Source organism: Mytilus californianus, unplaced genomic scaffold (genome assembly GCF_021869535.1).
Source record: "Mytilus californianus isolate M0D057914Y unplaced genomic scaffold, xbMytCali1.0.p SCAF_1, whole genome shotgun sequence".
NCBI lineage: Eukaryota > Metazoa > Mollusca > Bivalvia > Mytilida > Mytilidae > Mytilus > Mytilus californianus.
Genome location: NW_026262581.1, coordinates 57,496,162 through 57,510,878, shown reverse-complemented (window position 1 = coordinate 57,510,878; position 14,717 = coordinate 57,496,162).

Here is a 14,717-nt window from a genome sequence, read left to right as displayed (position 1 = left end):
CGGACATCTTTCTCAGTTTTCCCTTGTTTGAAACTAAGTATTTTTTGGCCATTGGATGCTATAGAAGGTACATAGTTTGTGTCAAGTTCAACTCCAACAGTTCTCCTTCAGCATTCTATTTTTTTACATTGATTGCAAACATATTGATGATGTGCAACTTCTTATTTGGACCGAATTGAATTATATAGGTTTCAAATGGAGAACTTAGTATTTTTCGTGATTGAATGCTATAGAGGGTACATAGTTTGTGACATATTTTTCTACATAAGTTTTCCTTTAACATTATAATTTTTTTTATTTGGGTTCAGTTGGAAATTTTATCTAAATATATATCTATATATATATATCTGCATATACTGGTGAATAAGAAAGATAGAACATCTGCATAATAACCAGTCATATTTTTACATTTTCAATTTTGTAATCCTGGATTTTTGTTTCACATGTTCTTGTGGTCTTAGATCTTTAGATACCCGTAAAGTCGTTTGATCTGTAATTTTACCTATTGTGTCCATGATAATGACATTTTGACTGAATGTGAATCTACTGGCACCCGGTCGCTCCTTCTTGAGTTCATGTGATTCACTCAGTTTTTGTTTTTTACCTTGATTGGTCTTCTTAATTGATTTACGAGATTTGAACATCGGTAAACTACTGTCGCCTTAATTACTCATTTTGATTTAAATGATTTAAGTGGATAAAATAAAACAAAACACTTCATTAAAATAAATAGTAACCTTAGAAATAGGCTTAGAAATAGAAAATTGTGGTCTTTTATTCAATATTGCACAACAAAGGGCCCTAATAAAATGAAAATGATAGAAACGTGAAGATTAAACAAGGACGGAATGGTGACAAATATTGCTTGAGGGTCCTTCATTTCTGCGTTCTTTAAATTTTTGGGTCGTATTTCTCCATTTTTTATACCTTTTGATCATTATTCAATATTCTATACTTTTTTTACCTATTTTCCTATATTCTATACTTATTTTTTGGCCCTTTAGTAAACTGTTATATTGGCCCATTATTATCTATTCTGTAAACCCCATACAAATCCTTTGCAAAATCTGACTCAAAATTTTAATCTTAGTAAAATGTAGAACCCAAAAATAGGAACCACATTTTAAGTAAACGCATCGCATTATATGATTAAACTTCTAATTGGTAAAGTTTGTTATTTCTCCTCAAATAAGTAGGGTAATGTTGGGATGTAAAGGTCAAAGCTCACAGAAAAGTGACAAATTATGATTAAGAATTAAATATTTTTGAAAGAATTACCCAAACGCCTAACCTCTGACCATGCATTTTCCTCTCTTTTAAGCAAAAAAAGACTCCACAAAAAATACTCTTACCGTTGAATTTTCTCAACGGTCGAAAATTGCACTACATATTTCTAATCAAGGATTTAGTTGTACAACTCCATTGTTTTTAATGAAAGATCGCTAATATTTTGTGATAACATCAATATTTTTGTTCCATTTTCTGGTGTTATTAAATGATTTTGAGGTCAAAATGACCTTTTTTTTTAGGCTTTTTAAACTTTTTGATTCTAGTGTACGTTTTGAATATTGTTTCAAAAACTCTTGTCATGTGCACAGAACTGTGGTTTTATAGTTTTTGTCTCGTCTGCGACAAATATCTCAGAATGCGAGATATGAAGATGCTAATCCGGTGACGGCGTAAATTATTTGTATAGAGCATTATAATTCAGAAGGTAGAAGACCAGACCTGAATACTTCATATCTTATTTACAGCTTCCAAATATTTTGAAGTTTCCGACTGACAATTTTTGTAGTCCTTGATCTGGTTTTATGGTTCAGCGACTGCTTAAATAACTGTAAAGTTTTTTCTCACTAAGTCTTATTATGAGTTAGTGATCAACTATATTTAGTATCTAGAACGGATAACATTGCAAGGTAAATTGTCCGTCAGACATGGTTCAACTGACCTTGATTTCATGGATCGGCGATCAACGTTGAAGACCTCATTTTCATAGTTGATCGTTAATTTTTGGTTACCTGTAGTACAAAACCCTTATGTTTAATAGAATTAAAGCATTTCAAAGCAAAATTCAATTACCAGAAAAGCAGGCGATATGTTTCAGCGTGTGCTCTCTTGTTTGTTTTATGCCACTTGGTCAGTATCGCTAGTGGTGGTATTTCAATCCCAGGATAATACCTACCAAGTAGCCAGCGCTTTGGTACTGGCATTGCATAAATGATAATATTTCTGTAAATTTCAAGTTCATACATTATATCCTATTTCAATACTAAGTTGTAATATCTTTAATCTTTCGATTAATATGCTCTCTCAAACGTTTTAAAGTTTTGGCTTTTTCGAACTTTAGGTGTTGACCTTAAACGGAGAAGTTTATTACAGAAACACTAGTCGTTTGCACAGAAATAATATGGATGGTTGGATAGATATTTGTCGTCCAGTGGCAAATATTACATGTATATCAACACGAGAATATTTTCATATATAATCATTTACTGATGCGATTTCTGGTACACATTTCTACATGTAAGACAAATATCAGTTATGCAATTTCATAGAATACACATTCCTAAAGAAAACAAATGTGTGGCTGCTATCAAAGATGTTTTTTAATTGAGAGAGAGAGAGAGAGAGAGAGAGAGAGAGAGAGAGAGAGAGAGAGAGAGAAAGAAAGAGAGAGAGATAGAGACTTATTTCTTATTTATAGATAAAATACATAATTTAATCAAATGGCGATCATAAACTATATTAACTTGGTATTATTAGTTTTCCAATTTGATGCAGACTGATGACATCATGATGTAGTTGTTAACTTCTATGTCATTAGGTCTCTGCATGGTGCAGAGTTGTCCCATAGGCAATAATACCACATCTTCTTATTTTTATATTCATACATTGTCACTATAAAGAATGAATATAAACTACTAGCATTTATCTCTATATTTACATTCTGCTATACTGGAATTCGATCCCGTTCTCGCTTCTTTGACATATTACTGGATTTTTAATTGACATAAGCAACGCGATTGGAAGCAGGAAGTGTATTGCAACACGGAGCACCTAACTTTCTCCTTTTCAAAAGTCAGGTTCATGTTACTTTTATTTCAGTTTTTTGTGTTAAAATTGGATTTAATTTTATATTTGTCATGTATTTCATCATAAAAGTATCATTTAAATTGTGATATACACTATAGGAGTACATGCAGGGACTTACGGAACACAAACTGCTCACCTATTCGAAGTACCTGAGATAACCCTCTTTTTACGGACTCAAATATCTAGTTTTCTGTATAGACTAAGTGTTCCGAAGATTGTGCTATGTCTTTTATTGTTTTCTTTTGGTGATGGTGCCGTCTTTTTGTGTCTACTTTTCGACTCATGATTGCTTAGTATCGTCTTTTTTTTCGATACAGCTGAAAAAAAATACAAGTTATACCAAGTTATCATTTACATTCCTCGTTCAGAAAAAAAAGTTATTTTAGATGATGCACTCAAAGTGATGATTAAAGATTTTATGTATAGCTACTCATTTTCTATGTTAAAGATTAGTTAATATGACCCTATGCTACCGGTTGAACCGACATGACAATATATAGATAAATGTACTAGTAAACGAAATTTCAATTGTGACCAGTTCTTTTTATTCATATGCACATAAAGATTATTAGTATGTTATAAGAGATAAAAAGATAAGGGTTGACGTGTGTAAAGTATAGTATTTTAGTTTGCGTTTCAGGATTGGCAATATGGTCAAAATAAGCACTAAACCAGCTTTAACCGTTCTACTATGTGTCTTAGCTTGTACTTCAGGATTAAAAGGTATTTAATAATTATGTTATATGAATAATTTAAAAGTGTAGTACTACTGCTACTGTTTATCATTTACAGCTTTCATTGAATTGACAACTCGTACATTAAATTTATTCAACAATATATGGACGTTTGTGAGATTACAAACAACAAATGCGTGGTGAGATAACTGCACATTGCTAGGGCATTTGAGGTTGCGACAACCCACGGAGATTTATAAGCAAATTATAAGGACAGAAATTAGTCTTTCAAAATATTTGAAAATGACAATAATTAAAATCTCGAAACAGTACAGGTTTGTATCAGAGACTTTAATTTCAAAAGCTGAATTCTAATAGAAAAGGGAACATATAGAATTTAATACGCATATTTAAGAAATAAAAAAGTGAACAATGTTAGATCTGTAAATTTGCTTTCGCAATTGTTTTGTTCTTCCCTATATATATTACATTTCTTTTTCTCCCCACGAATCTGTATACGGTGCAAAAAAGGTGGTTTTCTTTTACCTTCTAAACAAAATAAATATTACTATAACACCCGTGAAATCACGGGCATTTAGAACGTGGTTGAAAGTATGTAAACTGTTGTGAATTTTTGTAAAAGATTATATGACTAGAGAATTTCAGGACAGGTATCAAAAGTCTTAGGTACTTGGGGACAGGACAATTTTTTTTTAGCCCTCCCCTTTTTTCCAAAGTCCGTTATTTTTTTTGTTTTCGGTTAATATCAATTATTTTCGCGTTTTTCTGTATACTATGACTATAAATAAAGTGTATTTGCTATTTCCTATCAATTCCAAGTTTACTATTGACGGCGGTATATGTATGATCAAAGTATAGAAAAAACTCAAAAATAATTGCCCAGTCCCCAAGTACTTATGAAAACTATGTGCAATTTAAAACTGTCCTAAACGGAAGTCTTGTCTATGACTTAAAAGTCCGTCCGAAGACGGAAATAATATCCGGACTCCCTTATTTTCGTTTTCCTCCCCAAATAACCCAAACTGAATAATCATAAGCGAGGATGACAAATGCGACTATGCATGGTACGTATAGGACACAAAGGCATAATGATTAATTTATTGTGGAAGAAAGAGAAGCGACACATAAAATGAGGTCTTCTCATTTAATAGTATAGATTAATAGTATAGATATTACCATCTCGAATGTTCTTGACACATTTGAGACAATTGAATTAACAAAAATATACATCAAGGTTCAGGAAAAAAAACCCACAAAAGCCATAACACTACAAGACCTATCAAATTTTTACTAAACATGCTTAAGTACAGTTTTAGTTTCTTTTCTACGTTTCCTTGAAAATAAAGTTTTTTTTAAAATAAAAAAATAAAAAGTGCACAAAAATTGTAAACACGTTCTAAAATTTAAACGTGTAGATTTTTAGCTTTGAATACGTCTATATGCTTATCTGTTTGGGGAAATGTGCATTTAAACACCTGGTTGATATGAATTCCTTATCGATATTTTTTTTTTATCTGATGTAATATATAGCAGCATAATTTGACATTTTAAAGTTTTAAAAAAATGTTGGTCAAATTCTATATGATAGAATAAGAGGATTTTTATTATAAAAAAGGGAAACAGACAGGAAGGGGGCAATTAAAATCAAAAGTTAGACACAAACGGTACCATGGCTAAAAGAAAATGAAAAACAAAGAGATTAAACTGCCCCAACCGCTCTTCTCTCTAAAACATTTAGGTGAAAGTATTTTTTGGTGTCGTTTGTCGTAGTCACAGTTCCGTCATCATTTTCTGAACAGAAATCGTCACAAAATATGGTATTGATTGTTTTGTTAACATGTCATTGAGTTAACATGAGTGAAGCAGAAACCTCATATCGTACTGAACAGTTGAATTAAAAACCGGTTTTAGTTGGGATTGCTTTCATAATTCTTTAGGCATATTTTAATAGGTTTTGAAAAAAGTCATATAAAGTCCCTTCTTTTATAGGTTGCATTTCTGTAAATATTGACAATGCAATTTCCCATAGGAACTCCTTTTACGGCTAAAACTGTACCACTTTTACTATGAAGTTTTTAAAAAATCATATCCTAGAATGGAAAGTTCATATGCACTACATTTTTTTTCAAAGGTCAAATTATAGGGTTGTGCGGCATATTTTCAACGTTTATATGCAATGAACTTCTAAGAGTTTAAACTAACACTAAATTTCTTAACTATTCCTACCTTGACTGTAGGATTACCACAGATTTCAATATAAACAATATGCATATGTATATTTACTGGTAACATTCCCAAGTTATGTCTCTATGAGATGAAACATAGAGATCATAACTGGGAACCAGTATGTAAACAAAATTAATTATCTATGAATATTCTATATCTCCCCAATAGAGGCGTGGTTTGAGAAACAGCTGTATTTACAAAGTGCAACCTATAATACCCGATAACTGATTACTTATTCGTTATTTTTGTGATTAAAGCTTTAAATTTCTTTTTTAACATTTGTTTTGTTCGTTTTTGATAGATTAGATATCGTTCAACTATCTGAATTCTTATGGGTACTAAATGCTCACCTCTAATTGCCAGTCGTTTTCTTTATTCTTATATTGTTATGAATCTTATTTGACGGAAACACTTTAGAATAGAAAAATTAAAAATCCGACAAAATTATATAAATTTTTAGCAATAATAGCAGATAGCTTGATGATGAGCTTGCTGTTGATAAACATGTTGCACGTATTAATCCAAAAGAACTCCAGGAGTCAGTTTCACAAACACTCTTACGACTAAAGTTGATCGTAATTCAGTATACTTACGATCAATCTTAGTCGTATCAGTTAACTAGTACATACTACACAGAAGACTTAAGAATGTATCCTGACGAACTTTAAAAATGCAACACACATTTTGACGACTTTTTGTTTGACAAATTTTTATTAATCTGCATATAATAGCTATTCATGCTTACCATACATCTTTCTGTCATTAAAAACAATCAATAACTTAATCATTTTAGCTAAATGAACATTCCGGATTATTTATGTCGCAAGAATTTCTAAAAACGAGATTTAAAATCCATGAATGATTTTTTTTTTAAATTTCTTAGTGAAACATTTATTCATACTCACACTTAAAATCAGTAAAACAATATTGCATATCCATATTGCTGAGCAGTACAAATCTAAATCATTCCATAAGAAAGTTGCAGGCAGAAATACGTTAACCTGCTGCTGCTATACAATTTCAAGTCAGAAACCCCTCTCGAAGTCCTTACAACAACGGTAAAGGCAGATGGGGTTCGCAAATGACCACCCATAACCAGATCAACCTGTAATGACAACGCCACGTCAATAAAATTTCATGTCGTCACATGTCATAGTATACAGATTCACGCCATAAAGGTTTCCCATATAATGAAATGCCATAGAATCGACTGCAGAAAAAAACATTTTAATACCTTCAGCTTAAACCGCATAACTGCCAAAACAGACTGTAATGGGTGAATCAGAGTCCAAATCAAAAGGGACAAAACAGAACTCCAAACATCCCAACAGAATTGGTTGACTTTTCTATCAATCATTTAGGCGTTGGTTACAGGCAGTCATTGCTGTCGACGGTGACACATCCATTGATAAAGGGAAAACCAGGGTTTCCAGGCATACCTCATGATTTGAACATTAAACATGCCGTAATCAATTCAACTTTCGAACTGCAAGCTTTATTTAGGCAATGAAATAATGAATGAAATTTATTTTTATACATTTATTTTACAGGAATTGCATATTTTAGAATAAAAATTCAAAATTATAATCTAGTGTTGCGTTTTTAATGCCTGTCAGTATATACACGGGTAGTAACCTCGTCATATCGAGAAGCGTTTAGTACAGTGATTTTGTCATAGTTTGGTTAAGATGAACATGGTTGTGTTAAGTTACTTTCCCTAACGATTGCCTCAGTTCTATTCAAACGAGCAAATAAAAAGCAAATAAGATGTTTTAATTTGCATTGTTAGTCAAATGATCTACATTGGAATCGTTGTTTTCAAGAAACTCACGCAGAATAAGCTAACTATCGAAATTGCTATGGTTTGGTTAAGTTATGACATGGTTCGGTTAAGTGTCTAGAAATTCGTCATGGTTTTGATCAAGTTTGTCATGGTTTAGATCCAAATTAATATATATGTGTTTCAGCTCAATATTGATAGTTTGTTTAAAAACGCTTGTAATTAAACGAAGTTACACAATTTACCAACTGACTAAGAAGAAAAAAAGCCTTTTAAACCAAAATTAGATGCTGTAAAGCGTACAATAAACAATTTAATTGCTCGTGACTTGTCTTTATGTGCAAATCGTACTACTACGAGTGTCGTGTAAAAGAATTAGGAATAAATGAGCACGCATGTAATCCCAGATACTAAAACATTATTTGACAAGGATGAGATTTTGGTGGTTCATAAGTCCTTTATAGCTTCAATGAACATTACTTTAAGCAGCAAATCGGAGGACTTACCTTGTTTGTATTGGATACCTAAGCTTCACAAAATTCCATACAAACAGCCGTACATTGCCAGCTCATCTGCATGTTCGACGAAAGAATTGTCCATTAGATTGACAAAGATTCTTTCCGCAATGAAAGAGGGTTTTCAGAAATACTGTGAAACTGTTTACTCGCGTAGTGGTATTAACCATATATGGATTTTAAAAAACTCTTAAAGAACTTCTGAATAAATATAAATCTCGATCTTTCTCTGAAATTAGTTCTATCAAAACGTTTAATTTTTCAACCCTGTGTACCAACATTCCCTATGTGTAATTGAAAAATCGTCTAAAAGAAATAATTTTAATCTACAATGCTTTTCAACATAAAAATGGTAGCGCACGCTATACATTTATTATTTTTGGATACCATACGGCATATTTTGTTAAAAGTGAACAAAAAATAAAACATGCTACACAGAGGAACAAGTGACCAGTTTGCTGGAGTTTCTTATTGACAAAATATTTGTTGAATTTGGAGGTAGACTTTGTCACCAAATTGTCGGTATTTCTATGGGAGCGAACTGTGCGGCAGCGACGTCTTCTTATCTTCATATTAGTCGGAGTTCCTTCAGACATTTGTCAAAAACAAGAAGATAAAAGAAGCCAGATCATTTAATTTCACATTCATATATATTTTTCTTTCCATTAACAATCCAGACTTTTCTGATTGAATTCCATTAATATATCCCCCAGAACTTAGAAATTAAAGGAACACAAGACACGGCTTCCTCTGCCTCATTTTAGACTTATACCTCGAATTTGACACGAGCGGTCATCTTAGTACCAGAATCTATGACAAACGAGACGATTTTAATTTTAAAATTATCAGTTTCTCCAACCTTAGTAGCAATATACCAACTTCTCCTGCATATGGGATATATATTTCCCAACTCATTCGATATTCAAGAGCTTGCAGATGCTACTGAGACTTTGAAAACCGTCACCAGTGTCTGAGCAAAAAGTTGATGAACCAGTGGTATGTCAAAGAACGTCTCGTCCTTTTTCCAAAAAAGTTCATCGGAAGACCTCGTGGGTAAATATTCCTTTTCAACTTCACAAATGATAAACGATGGTCTTTAAGTATAGATTCTAAGTACTGACGTTGTTTGTCACCTTAATGACGTGTTATGGTACTCTTGTCTTTGTAAATTATTGCTTTAACTGTTTATAGATATAAGAAGATGTGGTATGAGTGCCAATGAGACAACTCTCCATCCAAGTCAAAATTTATAAAAGTAAACCATTATAGGTCAAAGTACGGCCTTCAACACGGAACCTTGGCTCACACCGAACAGCAAGCTATAAAGGGCCCCAAAAATCACTAGTGTAAAACCATTCAAACGGGAAAACCAACGGTCTAATCTATATAAAAAACGAGAAACGAGAAACACTTATGAACCACATCAACAAACGACAACTACTGAACATCAGATTCCTGACTTAAGACAGGTGCAAACAATTGCAGCGGTTTAAACGTTTTAATGGTACCAAACCTTCACCCTTTTTCTGAAACAATAGTGTAACATCACAACATAGAAAGACACACTATAAAATATCAACTGAAATGGCTTAACTCAATCAAAGGACATGTTTAGTCTATTTTTGGCCCAATCCATTTGACGTGGCTCGGAACTTAGACATCCCGTCATTGTGTTATTCACGGCCGTCACTCGGCTAACCGAGAGATTGGTCGGTTAATCTATATTGAGTATGCGGCTATATCGGCGGTTGGTCTGTTAATTGGGTTGGCTAAAGTCTGTTAATCAGGTGTTATCGAGAAAATACTTGCAAGTTCAGTATGTTTCATTGTATAACTTTTTAAATATATTTTTATCATAAGAATTATTCATGTCTGACAAAACAATTCAATGTACTGAATCCAGTGGTGTGATTATTTTTTTTCTAGCTTCGATAAACAATCAATAAAATGAAAAGGCGGGTTACTCATCAATAAATTTATACACATTTTACACACACAAAATGTACACAAAATGACAACTTGGCTGAATTTACTTGCATGCAATATTTTGAACATCGAAAAAAGACAGGCATTATGTTTGTTAACCATATCAATATCATGATTTGAAAAATCTACACGAAAATCTGTATTTTGGTGATATTAATCAATTTTTATTAAAAACCTGGTCTGTTAATGGGTCGGATGTATAAAACCCGGTCTGTTATTTGGTCTGTTAAGAGTTATGAATGGCAATGAAAATATAATTTGATTGCTTTATGGGGAGTTATCGGATCAAATTGGTAGGCTCAAGACGAGTGGCTAAAATATACGGAAACAACACATGAACAATGAAACATAAATTTAGACAATGGAAATTGGAAATTGATAAAAATGGCTTCAAAAAGTGTAGTATTAAAGTAATATTAATTTCATTCAAGAATGGTCGCATATATCATGTGAATTCTGTTTCGTTGTTATGAATGACACCAATTTGTCATCTACATTGGTAACAAGTATATACATCATTTTTATAGTTCGTTCTTATGTTGTACTGTTATACCACTGTCCCAGGTTAGGGGAGGGTTGGGATCCCGCTAACATGTTTAACCCCGCCACATTATGTATGTATGTGCCTGTCCCAAGTCAGGAGCCTGTAAATCAGTGGTTGTCGTTTGTTTATGTGTTACATATTTGTTTTTCGTTCATTTTTTTTTATATATAAATAAGTCCGTTAGTTTTCTCGTTTGAATTGTTTTACATTGTCATTTCGGGGCCTTTTATAGCTGACTATGCGGTATGGGCTTTGCTCATTGTTGAAGGCCGCACGGTGACCTATAGTTGTTAATTTCTGGGTCATTTTGGTCTCTTGCGGAGAGTTGTCTCATTGGCAATCATACCACATCTGCTTTTTTATATCAGAGATAAACGTCGTAATGTAACTAAACATCAGGAAGTAAAATATATTGGGATGCTAAAATATAAAGAATAGAGAAAGAATAATGAGAAAAATAAATAAAATGTAGAGAAAAGTGACATAACAATTTAAAGAATACAGAAATAAACAACACCCCCAATCCGGACCCTCATGGTATACACGAGAATCTGGATGGAAACGCAGAATATAGAATAATAGATAAGGACAGTAGAGAGTGATGCATTGCTAAAAAAGAGAGAAAAATAACAATTGTTTAAGGATACAGACATGTAACACCCCTTTTTAATATTTAGACCCTCCAAGATGATATTGTTAAAACAATTTTGTCATTTATTCCACATCTCCTTATTTTTAAATTAATAGTATAGACAACGATATCTATATAGATGCTTTGCATTTTTTTTTACTGTATATCACTTTATGTTATTTGAGACTGGAGTCCGATAAACATTGGCCTCCTGTCAACCGCTGAATCTGATAGCTCAGTAAATATTGTAAAGTGCAAACAAAACAAAATTTCAGGGGGAGGGGGTGGTTGAAACAGTTACGGATTGCGATGTACTCAAATTGGTGACAAATGCTAGAATTTTACAAGCGCACAGCTGCAGTTCTCCTCTGCACTTATGTAGAAAGGAACTAAATGGAATAAAATGAATTAAAACTTAAGATAATCAAATGTAGCTGCATTCGCTTCTTTCCATTTACTTCTTTAGAATGTTTTGTAAACAACATATGATTAAGTAATAGAACAAAAGAACCAATTGGATGATGCTGACGAATTAGGGTTTAACGTCCAGTGGCAAATATCATGTCCATATGAGAACGACAACACGTTATATGTACCCGGTGTTGTATAAGACAGACACTTTCAGTCGGATTTTTTAACGTGCTTCTTTGAACAGACACAAAAATCAAGGCTGATTGAAAACGTTAATAATAAATTCATGCATGTTCCAGCGGCTAATCCATATCACGCAATATTGCAGTGACACACCTTTCAATAAAATGCAAAGAAAGTCAAAATAAAAATGCTCTTACTACAAGGATACTGTTGCAACGTAATGTCATTTTTTTTACTCAAGTACATCTCATTCTTAACTTTTTTAATGAGAAATTATAAAGGTAGCAAAACTATTGTCGTGGCTAAATAACTCTTAACTGACACAATTTTAATTGTCCAACCCATTAACAGACTTTATTCCCCTAATAGTCACTAAAACGTGGTATTACTCACGTTATATTACAATTATGAAATATTTACTAATGTCAATTTATTTTTTAGAACCAAAGTACTATTTTGTGTCCTTTAAATGATATCTAAAATTGTTTGTTTCGCCTTTTATTAAAACAATTGCTATGCGTATAAGAATAAATACCACATACTTGCGCGACGCCTTTTAGTTTTACTGAAGTTTGCGCATACTATGAAATGTTTTTACAGGAAAATGTTCTATGATAGATATCATTTTGTCAGACACTTTTCTTTTTTTTTTATTTGGTTCTTATAATATACAAAAAATCTGTATATTTAACAGAGTTGAACATTTAAATTGTGCGTTTTACTCTTAACAGACGTATAACCGACCCGATTATAGCCGCATACTCAATATAGATTAACCGACCAATCTCTCGGTTAGCCGAGTGTCGGCCGTGTTATTGTGCTATGGTAATTTTTTGTATTCTTGTCTTTCGTTTTTGCTTATGTGTTTTGTCTATATGCCTTTTTGTTTTTCTTTGTTGAAACATTTGGTTTTTTTTTATAGTGACTAAGATTATAACACAATGTTGCCTGCTGTTCCCTTATTTTTTGACATTTTTACCTATTATGTCTGTTTGATTTGTTCACACATGCATCGTCGTCAATATAATGAAATTTTATGCGACTGTCATACATGTGAGAGGTTAAGCTGGCTATAAAACCAGGTTTAATCCACCATTTTCTACAGAAAAAAATGTCTGTACCAAGTCAGGAATATGAGTTGTTATCCATTCGTTTGATGTGTTTCAGTTTTTGATTTTGCCATTTGATTAGGGACTTCCTCGTAGTCCCGTATTTTTGTTATTTTGCTTTTATAATTTAAATAGTCACTGCTCGTTTAAACTATCTTTTGAGATAATAATTACAAAAACAGAAAGCGCTGCTTCTGTTTCACATAGATTATTTGGGGTTATACGCCCATGCTATAGTATCCCAACTACAAAACTAACCAAACGATATCAAGAGGACACAATAAGTCTTCAACAATCCACGAAACAAAATGTTAACGCGTGACATGGACAACAGTTAAAACTTAGTTGTTTTATAAACTATAAGTAAAATTAAAATAAAAAAAAAAAAAAAAACACAAGTTCAGAATTTAAAAATATGAAAAATCACAAATCCGAATTAGAATGAAGCCGATTTAATGTCCACTTTTATCAATTATTATTACGAACGAATACAAATGATTATGTTTTTGTAATATTGTATAATACATTGGGTGTCTCTTTTAAATTTGTTTTACATATAATTTTGTCGGAGCCTTTTATAGCTTGCTAAAAGGTATGGATTTTGTTCATTGTCGAAGGCCGTACGACGACATATAGTTGCTTACATCTACGTCATTTTGGTCTCGGGTGGATAGTTATCTCATTGGCAATCAGAACGCATGTACTTAATATATAAAATACATTGAATGTGCGTATATATGTCCTTTTGTATTCCAAATAAAACGATTTAAAAAAGAGTATTTCAATATATATAATGTCTGTTTATTTTTATCGTTACTCTTCCTTCATTCACGAATAGAATCACATAACTGAACCATGTTCAACATGAAATAAACCATGACACGAATGAACCAAACCATGACACCGAATATTCTGTAATCTCAAATTGTGTGCACTAGGGGCTGTTTTTCGGGAAAATTGACGGCAGTTTTATATCATAATAAAATATGTGATGTAGCAGACAGTAAGCAAACCACTTTTCTTTATGCATTAGAAACGAGTCACAACTTTTAAATTTTGACATACGCACGCATTATTCTGTGTCAAATTAATAACTATATGATACAAATGTTGATGTACTAACATATTCCCTATAAACAAAGATACTTACAAGCTTGAAATTGTTATCATTAGTTCCTTTAACAAACTATTCGAATGTTTATATTTTGACACTGTTTGTCATCAAAAGCACTTAACACAACCATGTTCATCTTAACCAAACTATGACAAAATCACTATACTAAACGCTTCTCGATATGACGAGGTTACTACCCGTGATATATAAGCCCAATAAAAATCCAGGTGTAAACAAACAAGATACCTTGGTGAATTTTCCGAAAGGTATTCTGAGACAATACAGTTGTTTACTTACTGGTTATAGGTTAGGTTGTCCATATTTTGCGTATTCGTTGTTCTAAAAGGATATTATTCTGTTAAGAGACTGTTTTAAAACGTTCCTTATCGAAAATTTTAATTTGGGATAAAAGTTCTATAACTAGTTATTT